This window comes from Furipterus horrens, unplaced genomic scaffold (assembly GCF_987537825.1).
Source record: "Furipterus horrens unplaced genomic scaffold, mFurHor1.1.pri manual_scaffold_5, whole genome shotgun sequence".
Taxonomy (NCBI): Eukaryota; Metazoa; Chordata; class Mammalia; order Chiroptera; family Furipteridae; genus Furipterus; species Furipterus horrens.
Genome location: NW_028327175.1, coordinates 95,917,528 through 95,940,647, shown reverse-complemented (window position 1 = coordinate 95,940,647; position 23,120 = coordinate 95,917,528). Strand labels below are relative to the sequence as shown.

Below are 23,120 nucleotides of genomic sequence, written 5' to 3'. Positions count from 1 at the left end.
ACAAAAAGGCTGATCTCCAGAACCCTGGTCAAGACTGCTGACACTGATGTCTGAGCTAGAGTGGCTAGGGAGGCAGTGATTTGCTCAGACTCCTTTCCAAAGAACCCGGCCTGAGTTAAGTGCAGCAAGAGAAAGCTATTTTAGGTCCCAGAAAACAAGACTGAACCCAGTGCACCCATGAGAGGTCATGAAAAAAAGTTAAAGAAATGTTCATTCCAAAAAAAGCCTTTTCCCACCCACGGTTTGCAGCCCCCACACTTATTCTGGCAACAGTGAGGTTCATCTCCAGCACTGAGACCAGAGGAGGCGTAAGCCTGTTGGCCAGAATAGCACATCCAAGCCTAATCATCAAGTGGAAGTGCCTCAATGACTGGTCCTCCTGGACACTTGCCGATTATTTTTAACTTGGGCCTCCCACCCTGCACCCACTCAGCTTTCCTCTCATTCCCCTGGCCCTGCTCCTAACAAACCTACTCAGCATCCATCTGCCTGCATACAGCACACACCCCAAACTGGATTATCTTCTCTCATCACTTCACCCATTCACGGAGCACCTACTGTGTGTCATGTATTCTCATCAATAAACTCGCAGTTCCCCTTCTTCAAAACACAGCTTAAACACCTTTTGCAGGAAGCACTGAGATATAAAAAGATCAGGATCCCTTGTCCTGGAAACTTTGTTAGTCCATCGGAGACAGTGACTGCACCTACTCATGTAGCATAAAACACAGGTAGTTTCTGAGCACACCTGTGGTCTCCTGACTGTGTGCTTTTGCATGTGTGACCTCTTTGCCTGGAATGCCCTTCCTTTTCTTATCCACTGGAGGAACTCCTCTTCCCGCCTCTCCAGCTTCTTCAATGAGGCCCTTCCTCTAGTGCTACGTCGTTAATCCCACCCCCTCCCACACTAGCACACCCCTCAGATGCACTCTGTGTATTTTACCGCAGGTACTGTCATTACTTATGACATGTCTGATTGCCCTAACAGACTGAGTTCACTCAGAAAATGGGTCATTCTGAAAGAAAGAACATTCTACCCCTTCGCCTGAGGTTTCAACATTATATTTGTTGCCTAAATGAATAAGCAAAAATATTAATCATTGTAGCTGTGGTTTAGTAAGCCCCTCTCACGTGCCGAGAACTTTATACAGGCTATCTCAACCCCTCGCTTATCTGCAGACACCAATCCCTCCAAGAGAGGAGGAAGCTAGAGGTCAGTGAGGTTCACTAACTTGTCCATAGTCCTAGAGATGCTAGCAGTGGCATCAGGATTTAGCCTCTGGCCTCTGTGACTCCAAAGCCCCTGGTCAGCATCTAATGCCATCTCTGACAGAAGTTGCTCCCCGAACCTCCACGTGCAGGGGTGATGCTGTGGACTCTGGGTGGCTCCCATTCACATGTACAAATCGTCCCCCACCCTCTAGTCCCATCCGGGACAGCAGGAAACCTAAAGGAGACAGGATTTTTTTTTCTCTAAAAGACCTATAGCTTAACTTCTTTGGGGCCCCAGCAGCATAATAAATGCTGGAATTCTTTGGGTCAGGGACAGCTGCCAGACCATGTGCCTGTCTGGCTTTGGACTGGGACCTTGCAAGAAAGGAAACAAAGGTGGAGCGGAAACAGCCCCTGGACGTGCTCTTCAAGAAAATCACCCAGCTGTGTGTGTGTGTTGCAGGGAGGGGGGTTTAGGGGGAAGCCAGCAGAAAGGAAGGGTCATCCATCTGTGGGCTGGGATGTCCTAAAACCTATGTCTGTCTCTGAACTTAAGACCTGACTGGCAGGATGACTTGGAGCAGCCTCTGAGGACACTAAATCCTGCTTCTCAAGGCTGTTTTGAGGGAGAAAATAATCCATATGAGAGTGTTCTGTCAATTACAAATGTCTACGTGTCCTCCAACTCATGTATGTCAAGGAAACCCCTGTCTCCCTCTCTTGACTAAGCCTTTCTATGGACAACTCGGCCACCTGCAGCTCTGGATCCCTAACATCTTAGCATCACACTCAGGGGCCTGCGCATAAAGCAGGTATTCAATGTGTCTGAATTGAATTGAACCTCATCTTGGTTAAAATCACTTGGATAAAATATTTGTGATCAGTGACAATAAGTGATAGCAGTTATATGATAAATAAAAAACATTTTACTAAGCATTTTTATCTTTTTTTAAATATTGCATTTTCCTTTAAAGAATTTTTTTAAAGATTTTTATTTATTTATTTTTAGAGAGAGAGGAAAGGAGGGAGAAAGAGAGGGAGACAAACATCAACGTGTGAGAGATATATTGACCAGCTGCCTCTTGCACACCCCCAACTGGGGACCTGGCCTGCAACCCAGGAGGCAGTCTGCCCTGACTAGGAATCAGACCGTCGACCTTTTGGTTCACAAGCTGGTGCTCAATCCGCTGAGCCACACGAGCCACGGCCCTAAGCATTTTTAAAGGAGGCAAATTACAGATTTCCTTCCCCACTGGCAGTTGTCTGAGGCTCATGTCATCTGTGATCCCTGACCTTATTCCAGGGTCTGGATGGAGAAGGTGGCTGATCGGTGATTCTCTCATAGCTTTGTGGTGGGTGATACACAGAACAAGGATATGTCAACTCATTTCTCTGGAACTGCTTGCTCCCCAGTGTTCAAATGAGCTGCCCTTCACACAAGGTCAGCCATACTAGACCTCAGCCACGAATCCACAGGTCTCTGAGGGCTGTTCCCAAAGCCTGAGTGCTGAGCCAGAGTCTCCAGGATGGCAAGGGTTCAGAGGCCAGGCTCTTCCAGAGGCCCTGAGCAGCTCCAGCAGCTGGAGAGGCTCTCTCTCTTCTGGGAGTTCATTCTGCCATAGGATGGCTCTGATGTGGAGAAGTCCTGGCCAGCCAAAATCTGCTGCCTCTCAAAAACAAATCCCACCTCCCAGAGCCACAGATAAGCAGCCTCTTCCTTCTGCCAGTCCTTGGTGAGTCAGACAGCAGTCGGCCCTCTAGTCTCACCAGGCTGACATCCTCCTCACCCTCCCTCAGGTGTCTCTAGGTCAGAGACCTCAAACCGTTTCTGACTCTGACCACAGTAAAAAATGCATTCTATAAGGCCAGTCCTTACCTCTGTCCACGTGTGTATACAACCAAAGCCAGTTTCGTGAACTAATGCTTACTTCCTTACAGGGAATACAGTCGAATGTTTTCTGATCTATTTCACACTTTTAAATGCTGACTACAACACACGAGATGGACTCTGTGATCCAGAGCTAAAAAACAGTGCTCTGGTTTCACCCATGTCACCCATGGCCGGCTTTAGCTAATTATTTAGCTCAGACCCTACGTCCTCCTTTCCACGGCTGCTAGCCAATGTGGGCTGTGGCTAGAGTCCTTGGCATCATTCTACACTGGGATCTCCCCAGCTGGGCAATTCCTTCTCCCACGCCGCACCTCAGCCCAGCAAATACACATGCACACGAGCAGCCACTGAAGGTTGACCTGAAGCTTTTTTCCTGCCCCAGCATCATTATCATTTACTCAGAACACTTGAAACACCTTTTCTCTACCCCTTCCACCTTCCCGCTGTTTAAGATGGAGGATCTGAGGGGTCAGGTGTCTCAGTTTTGAAAGGGCAGCCAAAATTCATGAAGAAACCCAGAATTTTAAAAATAGCCGTAGGTAATTCAGGAGGTGCATATTCAACCTACAGACAGGTGCTAATCCCCTCTCTCTAGATCTTCTCCACTAGGGCAGCACCCCGGACCTTTTTGGCACCAGGGACCAGTTTTATGGAGAACAATTTTTCCCCGGGGGGGGTTGTGGGGGGACAGGAGGCAGAGCGCAGGCAGTAATGTGAGTAGTGTCCAAGGATTGGAAGGAAGGAGGTTGGGGACCCCTGCCCTAGGGGACCCAGATACCAAAGTCCACCACTCAGTTCATCTTTTTAGATTAGCTTGTGATCAATGAATCTTTTTCCTTACCTTTTATTTTTATTTTAAATTAAGTTTACTGGGGTGACATGGGTTAATAAAATTATATAGGTTTCAGGTATACAATTCTACATCATATGTATATAGTTCTGTGTGTTTATCACCCCAAGTCAAGTCTCCTTCCTTTCTTCCACCTCCCTCCACCCTTCCTTCCCTCTGACAATCACCAGACTGTTGTCTGCATCCACAAGTCTTTCTTTCTTTTTCTTCTTTCTTTCTCTTTTTCTTAATCCTTTCACCCTTCTCATTCAGCCCACAACTCCCTCCCCTCTGACAGCTGTCAGTCTGTTCTTTGTATCCATGAGTCTGTCTCCACTTTGTTAGTTTATTTTGCTCATAATTTCCACATATAAGTGAAATCATATGGTACTTGTCTTTCTCTTCTTACCCTTTATTTACTTTGTCATCATAGCAAACATTTTGGTGATCAGGAGAACTGGATATGAGATCTGGTTCCACCACTTGTATGGGATCCAGGGCTTCACTCTGCTGAACCTCAGTTTTCTTATCTATAAAATGTGGTTTATTATTTCTGCCCTGCCTTCCTCACAGGATTGTAATAAACCTGAACAGATGTGAAAATACCCTGTAAACTGTATAGTACTATGCAAGTATAAATTATTATATAAACTACACATTCTTTGTAAGAATTGACAGTGTGGACACTACTCCCCAAATTACAGCTCTGCATTCTCTGTGTTTAGTAAAGGCACAGATTCCATCATCAATCCCCAAAGGCACCTGCACTTTACCCCCAAATGCAGCTCTCTTCTGGGCAGATACCTGATGTCATCAAAAATTCATCAGTCATAGCAGCTGGTGAATCCACTCTCCCTAGTTATTTGCACCTTCATTCAGAAAAGAGACATGGGAGAATTGGTCTCAAAAGCAGTCAAATAAATGCAGCCTACATCCCGCTCTTCGGACTAATCAAGAAAATAAAGGGTGTATGTGGGGGGCAGGTGGGGAGAGAATCAGAGACATCTTAGATGAGACTTTGGAGACCATCATTATCATAACAGCCACCATGTATGGAGAACTTACTATGCCAGTTCCTATGCCTTAAAAGAATTATTTCCAGCCTTCGTGAGAATGCTCAAGGCAGGTACAGGCATACCTTGGAGAGAGTGCGGGTTTGGTTCCAGGTGGCCACAATAAAGCAAATCACTATAAAGTGAATCATATAAATTTTTTGGTTTCCCAGTGCATATAAAAGTTATGTTTAACTATACTATAGTCTACTGAGTGTGTAATAGCATTGTCTAAAAAATGTCCATACCTTAATTTAAAAATACTTGATAAAAAAAAAAAAAAAAAGAAAGAAAGAAACGCTAGCCATTTTCTGATAGCCTGTTGGAAAAATATTGTCAACGGACTTGCTTGGTGCAGGATTGTTATAAACCTTCAATTTGTAAAAACAAACAAACAAAAAAAAACCCAATAAAACCCACAATATCTGTGAAGCACAATAAAATGAGGTATGCCTGTATTACTGTCCTCACTTTACAGGGGAGGCTAAGAGGTAAGGAACTGGCTCAAAAGCATGCAGGGAGTTAGGTGAACTATAATTTGCTTTTCTCATTCAGCAGGAAGCTAAAGAAACTCCCAAGGCTGACACTGGGCTTTGCCAAGTATAGGGTAGAAACGCTGGGTTTGACGTCCACCCTGAAGCTAAGGGCCCCCAAAGTGAAGACTTCAAATTGGAGATGGGGCTTTAATGGTCAGAACAAATAGTAACTTGGACTTACTGCAGGAATAAGAAGCAGGTAACAATTCCCTGAGGTGGGTTAGGTTCTTCTCACTACACAGTCCAGGATCTGTGCTCTTTACAAAGAGCTAAGGACAATAGTTACTGGGCTGGGCATTTAGCTGCTCAATAATTAATGAGCATCTAATATCCCTTTCATTTCGATCCCAAGCTAAAAGAGAAAAGAGCAATTTATGAGCCTTTCCAGTGCCCAAAATTCTCTAGAGGTTACCCAGTGCCTACAGACCAAGTTGAAACACCCTGGCTGGCATTCAAGGCCTTTCTGATCTGGCCCTAACTAATGATCTCAACATTTCTCGATCTCAAACAAACCTTTCTCCTAGCCAGACATCCTCCACCTTACCCAATGAGCTCTGCCCATTCCTCTTCCTGTGACTCTCCCAACAGCCAAAGCCTCTCCCTGCTCTCAGCAGAACCACCACCACCCAGCCTTGGGCCTCGTCCTCCCTCTGAACTCTGCAGCCCAGTCCCTTCTCAGACCCCAAAGCCCTTGGAGCTGGGGCCTTCTGATTGGGGCCTGCATTGATAGCTGTTTGGCAGCCATTGGATTAGGTCCATCGTGCCTCCCACCATAGTCTGTATAGGCGACTGTGGTCTTGCTAAGACACCTCTAGGAAAGTACCTGGCTGTTAAGTTTTCTACCTCCCCATCCCCACAGCTGCAGAGAGGACCTTTTTTTTTAGTGAGCTTTCATGGTTTACACCTAGGGACCAATGGTCCAGACTCTTGACATTGCCCAACAATTAACAGGTATGTATCCGCATAGGAAGATGGGAGACAACAGAGCTCCTCACCCAATTCCAGGGGGGGCACTCAGTCAGTTTGAGACTGATCTCCAGTCATAAGAAGAAATGATTCTAAGCTATCACTTGCTTCCCTTCCTTTTATCCCCCAAACCAAGACAGAATGCCAAAGGCCTGACAGAGCCAAAAACCTACCTGCCTTTTCCATAGAGATAGTTGCTTCTAAAGGGCACACTTTGGGAAAATTAGCCTAATTCTGTACAAGACGAACACACATTCCAGACCTTTCTATCCCTAAGGTACAGGCAGACCTGGACACCTCCCCCAGACACACCCCAACCCAGCTCCTTTCCTCTGAAGAACAGACCACCCCTAGGGTGCCTCTCCAGCTTGACTCTCAAACCCTCAAAGTTTGTAAGGCTTGTGGTGGGGGACGTGTTATCCCGGTCTAAAGCCAGGATCAGGGTGGTAGTGATATCAAAGGCACCCTTAAATCGTCATTCAGAGTGGCAGCCCATAGGGACCCGAGAAAACCTGCCCCAGACCAACAAGTGCTCCCAGAGACCCTCTCCCTTCAGAGTCCCTAAGTCACATCCTGCTACTCAATTGACTGCTACTCAATTAACAAGCAGTGATGCAGTGATTCAGCTCCCTCTGTGTTCCTGGGAGTGGTGGGTTGCCCTGAAGGTGGATCAGCCCCCTCCAGGTAGTCAGATGCTTAAGAGGCTGTTCCTCAGGCTCAGAGAGCTGGAGTCTCCAAGTGGTAAATCTAAAACATCCCTCATCTATGTATGACAAGGATTCCATTCCTGCCCCTCATCTTCTAAGATGGTTAACGCCCTAGCTCCTCCACACTGCCCTCCAAGGCCACCCACCTGTGCCCTCCTGCCCACTGGGTCAGTCCAAAAATCTTCCCATAAATCTCAAATAGGTGTGCAAGCAAGGGCTCTGGAAGGGAGGGGACTAGCCCCTTTCCCGCAGCCAAGCCCCCCTCCCCCACCAGGCTGGTTTCACAATTTGGGAGGCGAGCTCAACAGCCCTCTCGCTGGAGTCTAGCGAGCTCTCTTGGGCAGCCCTGGCGGCGGCGCGGCGGGAAACCCTGAGCCCCATCCCTGTCCGCCAGCCGCCTCCAGAATCCTGGCCCAACTCCCTTCTCCAGCATGCCTGGAGTTGGGGCCAACAGGCAGGATCAACAATCCAGAAACTTTCAATGGATCAAGCCGACTGGGAGGGGAAAAGAGAGAGGGAAGTGTGTGGGGGAGGCTCCAGGGCAGAGCCTCTGCTCTTCACTTACCATCTTGCTCACATCCATGACCGAGGCTGCAGGGCACCCCCCACCCCTTGGGATCTGCTTCCCCCAAATGCTGCTCCCGGCTAATCCAGCCCCAATGGTGCCATGCTGCGGGGAGGGCGGCAGGCAGGGCCCCTGCGGACCGGGGAAGGCGGCGGCGGCGGCGGCGGCGGCAGGACCGAGGCTGGACCAGAGAAAGGAAGGGAAGGGGGAGGGGAGGCGGGGAAGGGGAGGGTGCCGAGCGCGAAGCCGCAGCGTGCACCGGGGGCGGGGGAGGCGCAGCCCAGAAGGCTGACCCGCACGGGGAGCCCCCGGGAGCCGGGAAATCCCGAAATCAGCTCCGAGTGCCCCGGTGCGGGAGCTGTGAGCGGGAAGGTGCGGGAGGGGGGAGGGGGCAACGGACCGATTTTCGGGGCCACAGCCAGCGGCCCAGCGCGCAGCGAGGGTGTTATTTGAATAACAAAGGTCGCTTCTCCCCAAGCCCTGGCGGCGGGGATCACCGAGCCAGGAGAGAGGCCGCCGCCGGGAAGTGTGAGTGTATGTGTGTATGTGCTTCTGTGTGTGTGCGCGCGCGCGCACGTGTGTGTGCGTGTTTGGTGGTGGGATCAGTGGGCATCAGGAAGTGAGCGGGGGAGGCGGCTTGAAAAGGAGGGAGAGCTGGGGTCGCCGCGAGCCGACATTCCAGTGGGGGCAGGGGGTCTGCTCAGCCCCTCCTCACTTGGCTTCACTGGACAAAGGCGGAATTCAGAGCCAGTTGCTCGCCTCCTTTGGTTAATCCGGAGAGGACGTCCAGATGAGGCTGGGGTTTGCCAACAGATGGGTGAATTAAGGAAGTGGAACAGGTATCCCCGAAAGGCCCTTGGGTTTCCTCTGAGTAAGCCAAAGCCAGCCCTTCCTCGAGTAAGGAAAATTGTCTTCTGAATGATGTTGGCCCTGAGCACAGAGCTCCTTTCTCTCAAACTAGAATCCCCAATCTTCCATTTCGTACTCAGTGCCTTGTCTGCCCTTAGAGAAATTGGAGGCAGACACTCCTCTCTGTAGGGGATGCAGAAAAGGACTCCTGGCAAATGCTCTTTGGGACAGTCATGAGAAAAAGGCTGGAGGCCCAAGCCTCTGGTTTCAACACAGGCTGTTTCAAATCCTTAGATGAGCAGGAAGGTTTGGGGCAAAACCGAGTCAACAGACACCTGAGACCACTTATACCAATCCTGTGTTACAGGACAGGTGAGGAAACTGAGACTCAGAGAAGTGATTTGCCACAGGCCACACAGGGAATGGGGACAGGAGAAACCTCAATACGGACAGTGTAGCCCAGGCCAACAAAAGCTTCCCATGCTGCCATGGAGCATCCAGCTTCTAAAATCTTTTCCAGTGAACAGGTGATGGGACCCCTACCCAACCCTGGCCTTCTGGCCACACCGAGGGGCCAAGAGGGCAGCTCTGGTTAAGTTCCCTATGCTGATGCCAGGGCCAGCTGGGCTGACTAGGACAGCCCCTGACTCTTTACTTCTGAGTTCTCAATCTATGAAATAGGAACGGTTTCTCTGCCTCCTAGAAGGACATGAGAGCATCATGATATAAAAGATGGAAAAGCACAAGCATGGGGACATAAGGGGCTTTCACTGTGGAGGTGACTTTCATTTCTGGGCTCTAGACCCCAGTCAGGGGTCCTTCAGCTTCAGGTAAGGGTTCCCCAGGCCCAGGTCAATGTCTAACCTCCAGACTCTACTGCAAACTGACTCTCCCACCCCATTGCAGGGCTGCCCCTGAAGGCCCAGCTCTTCCCATCCTGTGCCCCAGTCAGAGAAGTCAGGAGGGCTGCCGTGGTCTGTTCTAGCATGCTGGGCTCCCACAAAGGTGACACGCAAGCACGATCAGGGCCAGGTGAACCAGCAGGAGTCACCCAATGCAGAAATGAGGTTTAGATTATCTGCTTGATTACATGTACCACCATCTTTTTTCAAAAAAAAAGGATAGCCTTTATATGCTTAAGAAATATGAACTCTCAGGCTTACGGCTCATTAGTAGATCAAGGTCTCCCAATATATCTTGGCATCTTAGCTGGCAAAGCCCAATTTTTCCATTGCTAAAATGGAGATAGTGACACCCACTTCACTTGCAGGTGGTAACGGGCACATGAAAGAACTTTCCCACACCTTACTGTAGTCTGCTGAATTAATGCCCCCTCCCCCCCAATATAACAGGTCCTCATCTCTGGAACCTGTAAACACTACCTTATATGGCCAAGACTGTGCAGGTATGATTAAGGATTCTAAGACTGGAAGATGATCCTGGATTATCTGGGTAGACCCTAGGTGCAATCATGTGTATCCCTGTAAGAGGGACATTTAACACAGAGAAGAGGAAAGGAAGTGTACCACAGAGGCAGAAAGGTGGATCCAGGTACCACAAAGTAAGACATGCTGGCAACTACCAGAAGCTCGAACAGGCAAGGAACAGATTTCTCCCCTAGCGCCTCTAGAAGGAATGTGGTCCTGTCAACACCTTCATTTGGGCCCAGTGATACTGATTATAGACTTCTGGCCTCCAGAACTGCAAAAGAATAAATTTGTTTTAACCATGAAATTTATGGGAATTGGTTACAGCAGCCACAGGAAGTGAATATACTACTCAAAGGTCAGTGAGGGCTGGTGTCATGGCTCCAGACTGGCCCCTGCCTTGGGGGCGTCTCCTTAGACTTCTTTGGAGCTGCTCATGTGATGACAAAAGGAAAGGTCTGCCAGGAGCAGGTCTACCCTCCTGCTTCATTTGGGGGTAGTGCTGTGGCAAATACATGTAAGCATGCATGCACACATGCACACACATACAAACACAGGGAAGGGGCAAATAGCTTTTCTTAAAAGATCTTGGGCTTCTCTTTTTGGGCTGATCTAGCACCTGCTAGGCCCACCCAGCACACAAGCATCTTTGGGGGCCTGCTGTTCCTACCACTCCTCCAGGGCAGATAGGTTCAGGCTTATAAAAGAGGTGATGAGGAGGGGTCTGCCTGAGCATTCCCTGTTCTACAGTGGCTGTGCCACAGATATCCTGTGGTCTCAGGATATTAAAGAAAGGCATTTCTAGCCATGCAGGTGGGGAGAGAAGCAACCTGAAACACATGTGATCACCATGAGGCTGTGGGTCAATAGCTTAGGCTGGGGGAGACTCTTGAATAAACTGGGTCAGAAAGAGAAACCAGGTCCAGAAATAAGAATGCTGTCTGTGCCCCTCTGCCTGCTATTCTGTCCTTTCTTCACCAGCTCCAAGCCACCATATCCAAAAGCCTACTGGACGTCTCCACCTGGGATGGGGGATAGGGAGTGTCAGTCTCACAGGCACCTCATATTCAGGGAGTCTCAAGATAACTTTCCTTTTCCCTCTGTTTCCACAATTTGGTCTCTCTCCTATGTTTTCTACCCCACCTAATGGTTCCACCTCCACTAGTTGCTCAAGCTAGAAACTTCAAAGTCAGCTTTAATTCTTCCATTGACAATCCTCTACTCTCACCCCATCTAATCAGGCCCCGATCCATGCAGTTCTTTCTGGGAAGTAGCTTCCATTCTGTGTCTTCCCTCCCAACACCAACTGTTCCTGTGATGGCTAAGACTTTCAACAACAGCCTCCTAGCCTCCCATCTAAATCATCTTCTACACATCTAAGTGTGAGTCCCCACTGGCCCACCCCAAATAAGAAAAAACAAACCTCTCTTATGGTTCATTACCCCTCAAGCTCCGTACTAATCTGGCTGTATCTCCCTCCATTCTTATCTCCCTTCTCCTACTCATTCTCCCCCACCCTGTCAGTGAGGTGCTGGCCCATCAAACTGCTCATGAGTACTCAGGGTGATCCTGGAATACTTTTCCCAATTCCTCAGCTTGGAAGATTCCTTCTCACCCTTCAGGACCCATCTCAGATGTCACCTTCTCTGTGGAGCCATCCCTGAGCCCTCCAGACACAACCAGTCACTTAGGAGTCCCTCTTACAATGGAGAGCTCCTGGATACATCCTGGTAAGGGATGGTCCTTGCCCTTGGTTCTCCCTGCTTGCCTGTGAGCCCCCTCAGGTGGAGGCTGGGCCTCACCGGCTCCTGAGTGCCCTGTCTGTTACTTACCTGCCCCAGGGCTCTCTCAGCCTAAATTCCTCACCCACATCACTGCACCACCCTTAACATCAATGTAAAAGTATGGAATGGACCCAGGAGGCCTGTAGGGAAGGTGTAGTGGGTGTGAGCTGGTAGAGGGTGGCACCTACTGGAGAACCGTGATTCTGCAGCCTAGCCCTAAAAATACCACACTGGTCCCACGGGACAGGCTCAGGACTGGGCCTTACAGAGTACTTTAGAAGCCTGAGATTCCATTAATTTCCAGAAAAAAATACTCCCAACAAAGGGCCTTATATAGTATATGTTACTATGCTGCCATTAACAATAAGCATATACAGAAGGCTTTAAAGTTTATGAAAAGCCTTTTTGTCCATTATCTCATTTGATCCTTAAAAAACTGGGTAAGGCAAATAGAATGGGAATTATTATTACAATACTTATTTTACAGTTGAGGTGTTATAGAGGAAAGAGTGTACAACTGAAACCCAGGGAAGGCATTGAGGTGGGGAGGAGAAGTGCAAAGATTCTTTAGCTTTGCCTATAGTGTTTTAATATTTTATAAAGAGAATGTGATGAAATATTATTACTTGCATAATAACAGTAAATATTAAAGAAGAAAGTGTAGGCTCTGAAGTCAGACCTCAGCTCAAGCTGAATTCTAGCTCCATTCCTTTCTTGATATGGGCAAGTATTTTAACCTCTTTGAATTTGTTAGGGCTAATAAATATTATACTCCTCAGGGTTGATGTGAGAATTAAGGAAACCAGTGTATATAAAGCACATGGCACAGTGGGAGGCTGGCCCCAGGCTTGGTTCAACACACTCATTTCTCCATTTACTTGGTGGCGAGTCCCTGGAAAGTTCTGGATAAATTTTTTTTTAAAAGCTCATACCACAACGGTAAAAAGTCAAGGATAAACAGTAGTCATTCTGATCAAAATGACAGTAAATAAGTAGGTTTATAGGGAGAGGTAAGTAATCAAAGTCATCAGCCACACCTAGCTGAGCAGCAGAGGATATTAGTTGACAATCACTAGCTGAGTGACCCCTAACCTTCCCATGGGAAGCTCCTGCAGACAGAGCCTTGGCCAGGGGGAGTGAGACGCCAGCACGGCTTGTGATCCTGGTGGCTCCATCACGGAGCATTCCCACTGGACTTTCCTTGGGCAGAATGTGGCCTTTTCAATGAGTCGCTTTGACTCCAGTGGGAAAAGCCTGCTGCTGCCTCCCTGTGGGGGCGTGATTACACTTAAAAGTTGAAAACAAAACAAAACAAAAAAACCCCTAAAGAAACAAAAGAGATCCTAGACCCAGAGTGTATCTTAATACCTGAGGGTTACGATATCCTGTGGCAATTTGGGAGGTGTCATTCTGTGAATTCAGTTAACTGCTAACATTCATTGAGTTCTCATCATGTGCCAGGCACAAGTATTATTTCTTTTAGTCCCCATAACAACCCTGTACACTAAGTGTTACTGTTATCATCCTTATTTTACAGATAAGGAACTAAGGCCCAGAAAGGTTAAGTGACTTTCCCAGGGCCCCACAGCTCATGCCTTCTCCAGGGTTGGCAGGCAGTTCAAACTGCTTTTATTCACATGAATTTTTGTTTATGGGGTTGATTTTCTTTATTCTAAAACCTTGTGAATTGACTGTGAGTACAGTGAATTCAACTGCCTTCTCTTCCTCCCTCTAAGTGATCTGCATAAACTCCCAGAGACAGACACTAGGCACTTGAACTTCAGTCCCACTCATTCCCCCTGCACCATACGTGCTGCTGTACAGGCTCATCTGCCGTGGGTATGCAAGGATGGGTCCCAGGAAGGGATTCCTAAGAAAATGATTCCTTAAGTAGTTTAAACATTTCCCCTCAACACAGTTTTCATTGTGAACATCCTAAATGGGCATATATTTAAGAGAGATCTGGCATTGTCCCAGGTATCCCAAATTCTGAAATTGAAGTTAAATAAATACTGACAGACCTCATTTTACTGTGCTTTGCTTCTTTGTGTTTCACAGATGTTATGTTTTTTACAAATGGAAGGCAAGACCCTCCACCAGCAAAAAGATTACAACTCGCTTTATTGCGATACTTGCTTTATGGCGGTGGTCTGGACTCAAGCCCACGATGTCCCTGAGGTATGGCTGTACTGAGTATTAAACACCAGGTAGAAAGAAAACAATGGCAGCTAAGGCAGGAAGCTGCTAGCAATGAACAAGATACTAGGACAAGACTGAGAAAATCCCATAGCCACAGCGGAATGAAGTGAAGTAAAGATGAGCAGAGAATGCAGACTGGAGACACAGGAGTTAAGTGCTAGAAAGGAGAGTGAACTATAGGTAGGGACTAAATTTCCCACCTCCTCCAGTGATGCTGTAGACTACGAACAGGTTCAGCTTCCATCTCGACATTTTCTAAGCTAAACCTTTCAGATGGAACCACTAGGAAGTCTTTCTCTTGACCTTTTGGAATATACCTCTACTTTTATACAAAATCCTAATTATTTCTTTTCTATATGCAAAATTCATTTTATAGGACCCTCTCAGCAGGTACAGGTGACAGAGTAACAATAAACTGTGAAGCTGAGCAACTCTCTTGGGGCAGCCCCAGGCTGGCAGAGGCAGTTGATGGCACATGGGCGACCTGCCCGGATGTTTCTACCAAGCCCTGGATCTCAGTTTCTGAGTTTCCACAACTGCCTCTGAGTCCTGAAGGGCCAGGTTGTCAACAGCTTAAGTCATCTGATTAGAGTCCTGGGCTCATGACATAGCCAGGTGCCTACAGAAAACGCTGCTCCCCTGCTGATGGGCCACCAGCTCTCCATCTCACATAGACCAGCCACATATGTCTGGATACTCACAAGACAGCCCAAATAAGAGCACAGGCAGCAATCTCCATAAATCTCCATTACAAGCACTGGGCAGATACATTCCACACAGGCTCTAGCCTGGCCTCTGAGCACCCACTCAATAAAGACTTAGTTACTGATGTGTGATCACAGCGACTGCATTGTTGAGCCTGCATTAAACCTGACAAACATCTCTGCAGTGCTTTGCCCATTATAGGGTTTACAGGAGCAAGGAACTCACCTGCCATGTGCCAGAAACAAGACTGGATGTTCTGCCTATGTTGTCCTGTCTAATCCTTCCAGCTCATGGTACTTGCTCTATAGATGTGGATGCTGAGTTGTAGAGGGGCTAGAGACTTCCCAAGGTCCCACGGATAGTGACTGCTACAGGTCATCCCCTGCAGATTTCCTGCTTTCTCTTTGTACCCACCTTCCTGGGATAAACTTGAGCATGGCAGGGGCTCAGATCACTTCCAGTGACAATCTGCCAGCCTTCTAGGAGTGAGGCCACGGGAGCCTCTCCATCAGCTAGATGTCTGTCCAAGCGCACTCTCTGGGCACCAGCTGGGGGTAGGGGGGTCAGAGCTGTCCTTGGGGACCCTAAGGAGTGGCAACATAAACGAGTAATGAGATGAGGTCTGAAGTGCCACTTAGAGTCTGGAAAGGTCAAGTGCTCTGCTATACTGAGGCCCCCTTCAGGACTAAGGGCATTCTGGGAATATACTCAGGAGCCCAGGAGTGCAGTACACTGAAGGTGTCTAGAAAGACACCCTCCTGGTCAGCAAGAGGGCCAGGGTCTGCTAGGAGGAAGAAGTCCAGGGTGTCCCTCTCACTCTGTCACTAAGTGTGTGTGAGCCTGAGTGCCTTAGCCCTGATTTTATCACCTGTAAACCTAGAAAGCTAGAATTCTGTTTCTAGTCCTGCTTACCAGTGTCTCCCATTGGGAATTCAGCTACTGCAGTGGCTAAGCCACCTCAGAAATATTCTTGTTCCTCCTTCCAAAAGAACGGGTACACATAAAAGGGAGACAACAGTTTCAAATCGAGAAAACCAGAAGTGTGCCCAGAGTTTTCAGGCAGTTCAGGAGGACGAGGTGGGCCAGACAGTGCAGAGCTACTACCAGGCCCCTGCTGGCTCTTCTGTGTGGACAGGGACCGCCCCTAACCCCATTTAGGGAGGCACCATGGGCACCTGCACATGCCACTTTCCTCCTGAGGGTTCCAGGAGAGCAGAGTGCCGACAGAGCTGTAAACAGAGGCTGGTGGCAAGGAATGGTGGGCAGCAGGGATGACCACAAGGGGCAGTGTGACCACGTGTGGTGAGTGGAATAGGCCAAGTGTGTCTATGCTGGAAGTGGAGGCATCTCACTGAGCAGACTTGTGTAGTGTTAGAACACTTAGGTTCTGCCATGTAGGCAATAGAAAGGCAGAGAGGCCACTGGCTAGAAAAAGCAAATACAAATTCAATAGGTGAAGCAGGACTGAGTGCTTCTACACTTTCAGGGTTCAGGCTGAGGCCAGTGGGAGCATCTACCGAGGACAGAGGAATCAAGTAGTGCAGGGCAAGCTCAGTGATGGCTCTTGCAGTCCCTCCAGCCTGTAGACTCTCATGCCCAGCTACGTTTGAGGACAGCTGCTGGGAGTGGTGCCTGGGAGGCTCCAGAGAGGAGCCAGGCGGGGAGCTGCAGGTGATCGGGGTGAGCGAGAAAGACAGAAGCCTGAATCAGGGCCCGGGTTTTAAGAACAGAGAAAGGGAAAAGATAGGACTAGTTGCAGGGATGAAGGAGGGGCAGAAGAAGATCTGACCCTGGAAACTAGGAGAAGTGGTACTATTCGGAGGAATCATAATAAGAGTCCTGCTTCCCAGGGTGATGGGGAAAGAACCTGGTCTTCACTACCTTAAAGTCTGCACTGCTGGTTGACCATGTGCTAAGGGAGATCCAATGGACATTGGAGCTTGACCAGATGGGGGCCAGACATGCAGATTCGGGAGACGCCTGTGAGTCAGGGGAGCCAGGAGAGCCATTTGGGAGGCTCGCTTAGTCCTAAGGGGGAGAGCTCAGCTCAGGCCTGGCCCAGGAGAAGGCAGTAGAGCTCTCAGAAGATGGGCCACTTTGCTGGCTATGGGCTTAGGGGAACTTTTGTTTTTAACCCCTTTTGGACCTAAGTACAACTTTCAAAATGATCCACTCTTTCGCTTCACAGAAAAGCACTTTTTGAATGCTTCTAGGCCTTGGAGTGTGACTTAAATTATCATCATCATCATCATCATCATAGCAGCCCTCAACGTTATTTACTGAACCCCTATTATGTAGGATATGGTGCCAGGCATGGCAACACCCACCTCTGAATTCGAGAAATCCCAAGTTAAAAGGCAAGGCAGCCCTGGCCAGTGTGGTTCAGCTGGTTGGGTGTCATTCTACAAGGCGAAGGGTCGCCAATTCGATTCTGTATCAGGGCACATGCCTAGGTTGCAGGTTCAGTCCCGAGTCAGGGCACATCAATGTTTCTCTTCCTCTCTTTCTTCTCCTCTCTTTCTCCCTCCCTTACTCTCTCTCTAAAAATAAATAAATAAAATCTTTAAAAAGAAAAGAAAAGAAATGGAAAAGCAAGGAGGAGGGTGGAGGAAAATGGAGTTTGTTCTTGCCAGTGGTGGCTCTGCACCCCAGCTGCACATTGCAATGCCTGGGAAGCCTGTGCCCTGCCCCAGGGATGCTGATGTAATTGGCCTGGGGTCAGCCCAGGAATCAGCATTGTAAATCTCCCCCAGGAGATGCTGATGTGCAGCCAAGACTGGAATAACTGAGGTCACCATTAGGACTCAGGAACCCTGGCCCCAGTCCTGGCTGAAACTGAGGCGTTTAAGAGACAGGAAGTGTGGCACTTCCCTTGCCACTTCTCCCACGCTGGGAATTTCCAAGCTTCCACCTGGAATTTTCCATCCCTTGGCCAGAGACTCGGCATAAGCAAGGACCTCTTTGGTCCTGGCAGATTTCTTTTCTCCCTTTACACTGCCAACCCCACCCCCCATATTAAACACAGGTATCTATGGACCCTTTCCACACATTTGGCATCACACAGGAAAGAAAGGCCTCAGGTACAGCTGAGCTACATGGAAACACTCAGCGCACACTCCAAGACCAACCAGGCTGGGGAAGAAAAGTGGCCTGGTTGCTGCTTTTAGCTGGAAAGGCAGCAAAGATCTAATGGACTTCTAGAGCCTCTCCGGGCAGGCTGTGGGTAGCGGGTGGGGGTAAAGAGGCATAGAAACAGATGGAAGCCACTCAGCCAAGTCCCTGAGTCAGCAGACGGCTGGAAACCTCGGCTCAGGGGCCCAGGCTGCCAGAGCTCTCTGCCCCTGCCCGCCCAGCTCCTCCTCGGAGGCAGGAATTGTGGGCACCCTCAAATGGCCTAGCCCAGTAGCTGCCAGCCTCTCACTTGGAGAGGTTTTTCCACTGCTCCTCCCTAGGAGACAAGTCCAGGTATCTGGCTGTGCCCAGCTTCTAATAAGCAATGACCTGTCCCAGGGGCGTGGACCAGGGCAGAAAGCATCAACTCAGAGATGTCTGTAGCGCCCAAGGGCCAGCATTTCCGCCCTGGAAAGGGCGGCAGCCAGGCTAATTCCATGTTATTACAGCCCTACAGGAAGCCAGCCTGGCCCAGCTGTCAACCAGCAGCAATTTGTGTGCATTAGGGGCAGAGGGAGGGAGAAGAGGGAAGAGAAAGGAAAACACAGCCTTCCCCATCCCCTCCCCCCCAAATTCATCCTGAGTTATTTTTAGGTGCTTGTTCATCCCACGCATTTCTTTTTAAGAGCCTCAACACAGGCACTGTGCAAACACCATTTAGCAGAAGGCAGCTGCTCACACAGGGGCATAGGGCAGGGGGAGGGGGGCACCTTCATGAGAAGGAGGGAGAGTGAGAGGGTCTTCAAGGACCCTTTTCACAGTAAAAATATCCCAGAATTCTGAAGACAAAGTAGGGAGGCAAATGAAGAGAGGCTTTTAAGTCAGAATCCCCAAGTTCAAGTCTTACCTCCAGCTTTCTCTTGGGCGTTTCACTGGGAAAGTGAGATGAGACCCTGGGATGGAACCCTGGCCACATGTGGCTTTCGGCAAGTCATTCAACCTCTCTGTGCCTCAATTTCCCTATCTACAAAGCAAGGCTAGTTAATGTATGTAAAACACTAGAAAATTGCCTGGTATACCTAGTGTATATAAGAAAGAACTATCATTTCTATTATAGTACTATGCATATGTTATTACTGTCAATTTATAATAGTATATTGGAGTAGAATAGGGTAGGAAACCACAGAAGGCCTGAGGTGAAAAAAAGGTAAAGTTACAGCAATTAGCCAAAGAACATATATGCATAACTCATAGACACAGACAAAAGTATGGTGATGGCCAGAAGCGGGGTTTGGGGGTTGGGGGGTGGAGCTGGGTGGAGGAGCCCAGGGGGCAGGGATGGAGACATCTGTAATAGTGTCAATAAAAGTAAAGAAAAAGAAGTGTATTCACAACCCAACACCTGCCAAGAATGAGTGTAAAGAGCTTTGCCTCCACTTAAGGTATGAATGTTGAGACACAGTTTCTCCTCCTATAAATGGGTGATACTCACTTTTAGGGTGTTAAAGGGGTTCACAAAAATGGAAGCCAACAGCATGGCTTGCAGGAGGTGTTTATCCTGCTGTTGACTCTGAAATTATCCTGGTGTGATGGCTAATACTGTCCACTTGACTGGGTCACAGGGTGCTCAGATAGCTGGTTAAACATTATTTCTGGATGTGTCTGTGAGGGTGTTTCTGGATGAGATTAGCATTTAAATTGGTGGACTGAGTACAGAAGATTGTCCTCCCCATTGTGGGTGGGCATCATCCAGTGCTGAGGGTCTAACAGAACAAGGTGGGAAAGGGAGAATTCAGTTCTTTTTCTGTCTGATTAGTTGAGCTGGGACACCGGTCTTCTTGGACGGGGACTTACACTATTGGCTGCCCTGGTTCTCAGGCTTTTGGACTTGGACTGAATTACACCACTAGCTTTCCTGGGGTCTCTAGCTTACAGATGGCAGTAGGAGCCAATTCCCCTATAATCAATCAACCAACCAATCAATCAATCAGTGTGTGTGAGTTTGCGTGCACATGCATGTGTGCATTCTGTTTCTCTGGTTGCTCAGATCCAGACCCATCTAGAATCTGACCTCTCTCTGCCAGCCATCACCTTTCTTTGCACGGGCCACCCTCCACGCACCCTCTCCCTAACACCCGCCTGACACTCCTGGCTGCTCCTTCTGCCCTTGACACCTCCTACATGTTAACCCAGCCCTTACTGACCTCTCCATTCTAATTCCACCCAGTAAACCTTTATTGAGTGTCTACTGTACGGGTAGTCCCTAGCTAAGTGCTGTGACTACTGAGACAAATAATGCCAGTGTCTCAGACAATTTCAATACAATATGGAGGTTGCTTGGACAAGAAGATTGTGCAGGTGCCCAGGGAGCACCAAAGAGAGGCTGGAAGGGGGCCAGGGAAGGGGCAGCAGGCCAAAGGCATCTTCTTGCAGCAAGTGACAGACAAAGGTATTTGAAGCAGGAGTGTGCATTTGCAGGGAGAGGAGATTCAGCAGGGCCCCTGCAGGGGAGACACCTGGAGAGGAGCCAGAATTCCCTAAGCTTTCACTGCCTGCCACCCTCACAAAGCTGGTCCTGAGTCAAAGTGGTCTAAAGCACTCTTTTCCATATCTGTTCACCTTCCTCAGGGCCACTCCTGCCTCTCTGAAATCCTCCCAGGCTGAGCACCCCAGCAGACCTCCACAGAGACTCTGGAGCCAGGGTCTACTTCTGCCATGGGATCCTGGGCTTAAGTGGCAAGATGCTAGGGACAGTGGTCTCACCTCCAGATTCCCCATCTCCCACCTCAGGGATCATTCAGAAACAGGCAGGTCACCCTTTCCTTTAAAATCCTAAGAGCTCCCCACCCACAGCTTTCAAGGGGGATCCCAAGGACTTTCCTCTGGCTGTTGCCCCTCCAGCCTTGTCCGAAGTCACTCTTGCCACAGGGCCTTTGCATAAGCCAACCTCTCTCCCTACTAGGCCGCCTCTATCCTTTCTCTGTTTCTCTCTGCCTGACAGAAAAACACAAACATGCTTATCACTTCTGTGAAGTCTTCCTGGGCAGGCTGTCCCCCCCTAGAACTTTTTGCACATCGCTAGTTCTGATGCCATTACTTGGGCTGGCTGATCCAAGCCCAGCCCAGGGCAAGCAGCTCTCCCAAACTTCAAGTATGGCTCTTGAAGCCTATGCACAAGAAAAATGCCACCATTTCTAAATATACTGACACCACCAGAAGTGACAATACTTTTAATAAATGGTAATAGTATACAGGTAAAGTTTATTTAGTGTTCTAGAGAAAAAGCTGGTAAATAACACATATAGGTGAATAGCATTCACTACAATACATGACTTGAGTAATAAAGATTTGGGAATAAAATAAACTGTGACCTCATTAAGTGGAGGAATTCCTTTCCCTCCCCTAGGCAGGGGTCACCTCTGCCCAGAGAACCCCGCTGGGAGTGAAACACTTGATAAAGCTGTTACCCACAGTTGTCAGACACCCCTTCCCACACACAAGTCAGGCCTCACACACAAATTAGTCATGCAATCTGAGGCAAATCATCCTGTGAGCCACAGTTTCTCCGTCCATAAAATGGGCACAAAAACATTGCTCTTACAAGAGGTTATTATAAGGATCAAGTGCAAAATAGCATGTGAAAGTACTTAGGAAACTATTTGTGCTCATAAAATGTTCTGAGCTTCAAAAGGGTCCCTTTATTGCTAAGTTTATTAATAATTAATAAAATCTGTCCTTGTGGATATAACAGGTTTTATTATACAGAGTCTCTTGCCAACTCTTGCCCCATCAACCCGGCTGCTCCTCTCATTACTTGGCTCCTAGAATCTGACTCAACTAGCATCCTGGTAAGAACAAGGATTCTGGCTCTAACATGAATAGATGTCTGACACACTGAGGTTCTTACCCTCCCTGAGCCCATTTTCCAGAGATGATCAAGGGATGTAGAGAGGATTAAATGAGATGACTGACAATTGGTGCATGAGATGTGTGCTCAGTGGCCACGAGTTCTGGGCCACCTGGGAGGGCTCCTGGGGAGCAGGGCTTAGTGACCAAACCAGATAAACAGACTTCTGTCTTCCAGTGGGGCCGAAGTGGAGCCAAGGTGTCACCTGGCACTACACCTAGTTAGATCTGGTGTTGCAGAGAGCCTTGTGACAGTCCTCCCACCACTCCAACTCCTGCAAGAAGAGGCCTAGAGTCCATGGCTCTCTGTTTTCCTTTGGGTGACAGTGGGAGGAGTATCTGGAAACTTTTCTCTTCACATGGAAACCCCACAAAGTTTCCCCTCATGAAGTTTCAAGCTGCTTGACTTGCAAAGTACCTGGCCTTTTCTTTGCTCTACATTTTAAAATCCATTTTTCTCCTTAAAGTTGGAGACACCTCCTTAAAATACAAGCTCTCCACTAACATTTCTTGCTGTGCTTTTAAAAAAAAAAGTCTAGAGTTGGTGCCAAAAAGAATGGGAAGGGAGTGGTCTCTTGGGACTTGTTCTTGGCCCACGGAGTGATTGATGAGGCCAGGGCCTTTTTCTCTCTGTTCACAGCTGAATCCCAGTCTCCAAACAGCGCCTGGCACAGAGCAAGCACTCAATTAATAGTGGTTGAATGTATGAATGAAGGCAAGCAAGAAGTCATTTAACTGATGTGCCAGTCCTACTTTGAGTGCTGGGGCACACATGGGACTCTGCAATACCTAACACAGGATGTCATGTCTCATCCTGTGGAGCAGGAGTGCAACTGCCTTTTACAGATGAGCTAAATGAGACACAGAGAGACTAAGGGCTCATCTATGAAACAGAACTCATGTCTCCTGTGGCACTCATTCACTGTTATTACGGCTGCAGGCTCTTTCCACAGCCCGACATTGCTTGTTGCTGTCCTGTTGTACCATTAGGGACAATCTCAATCATCCAGTGGTCTGGAGTTCATCTGTTCATCTACCCACCCAACCAGGCCAGCTTTCACTTGGTACCACCATGTACTAGGCTCTGTGCTTGGTTCCAGGGCAGCGGTGAATGCAAAACTGGAAGAAGAACAGACCTCAGGGACTACTCTTTCTACTAACAATGAAGGGGATCCAACATCTCCTCTGCGGCCACTGTAGAAGAGTCTGGCGGCTCCATTTAACGATAAACATAGAATTACCATATGACCGAGCAATTCCACTCCTAGTTAGATACCCATGAGAAATGAAAACGGACTCAAACAGATATTTGTACACATATGTTCATAGCAGCATTACTCACAATAAACAAAAAAATGGAAACAACCCAAGTGTCTACGCA

At 48.4% G+C, this 23,120-nt stretch overlaps 1 protein-coding gene across 1 annotated transcript in view; it reads right to left on the bottom strand.

Moving 5' to 3' along the window:
• The window catches only part of HIP1 (huntingtin interacting protein 1), a 145,986-nt gene that overhangs the window by 72,467 nt on the left and 50,399 nt on the right, over window positions 1-23,120 (bottom strand). The window lies entirely within an intron of this gene.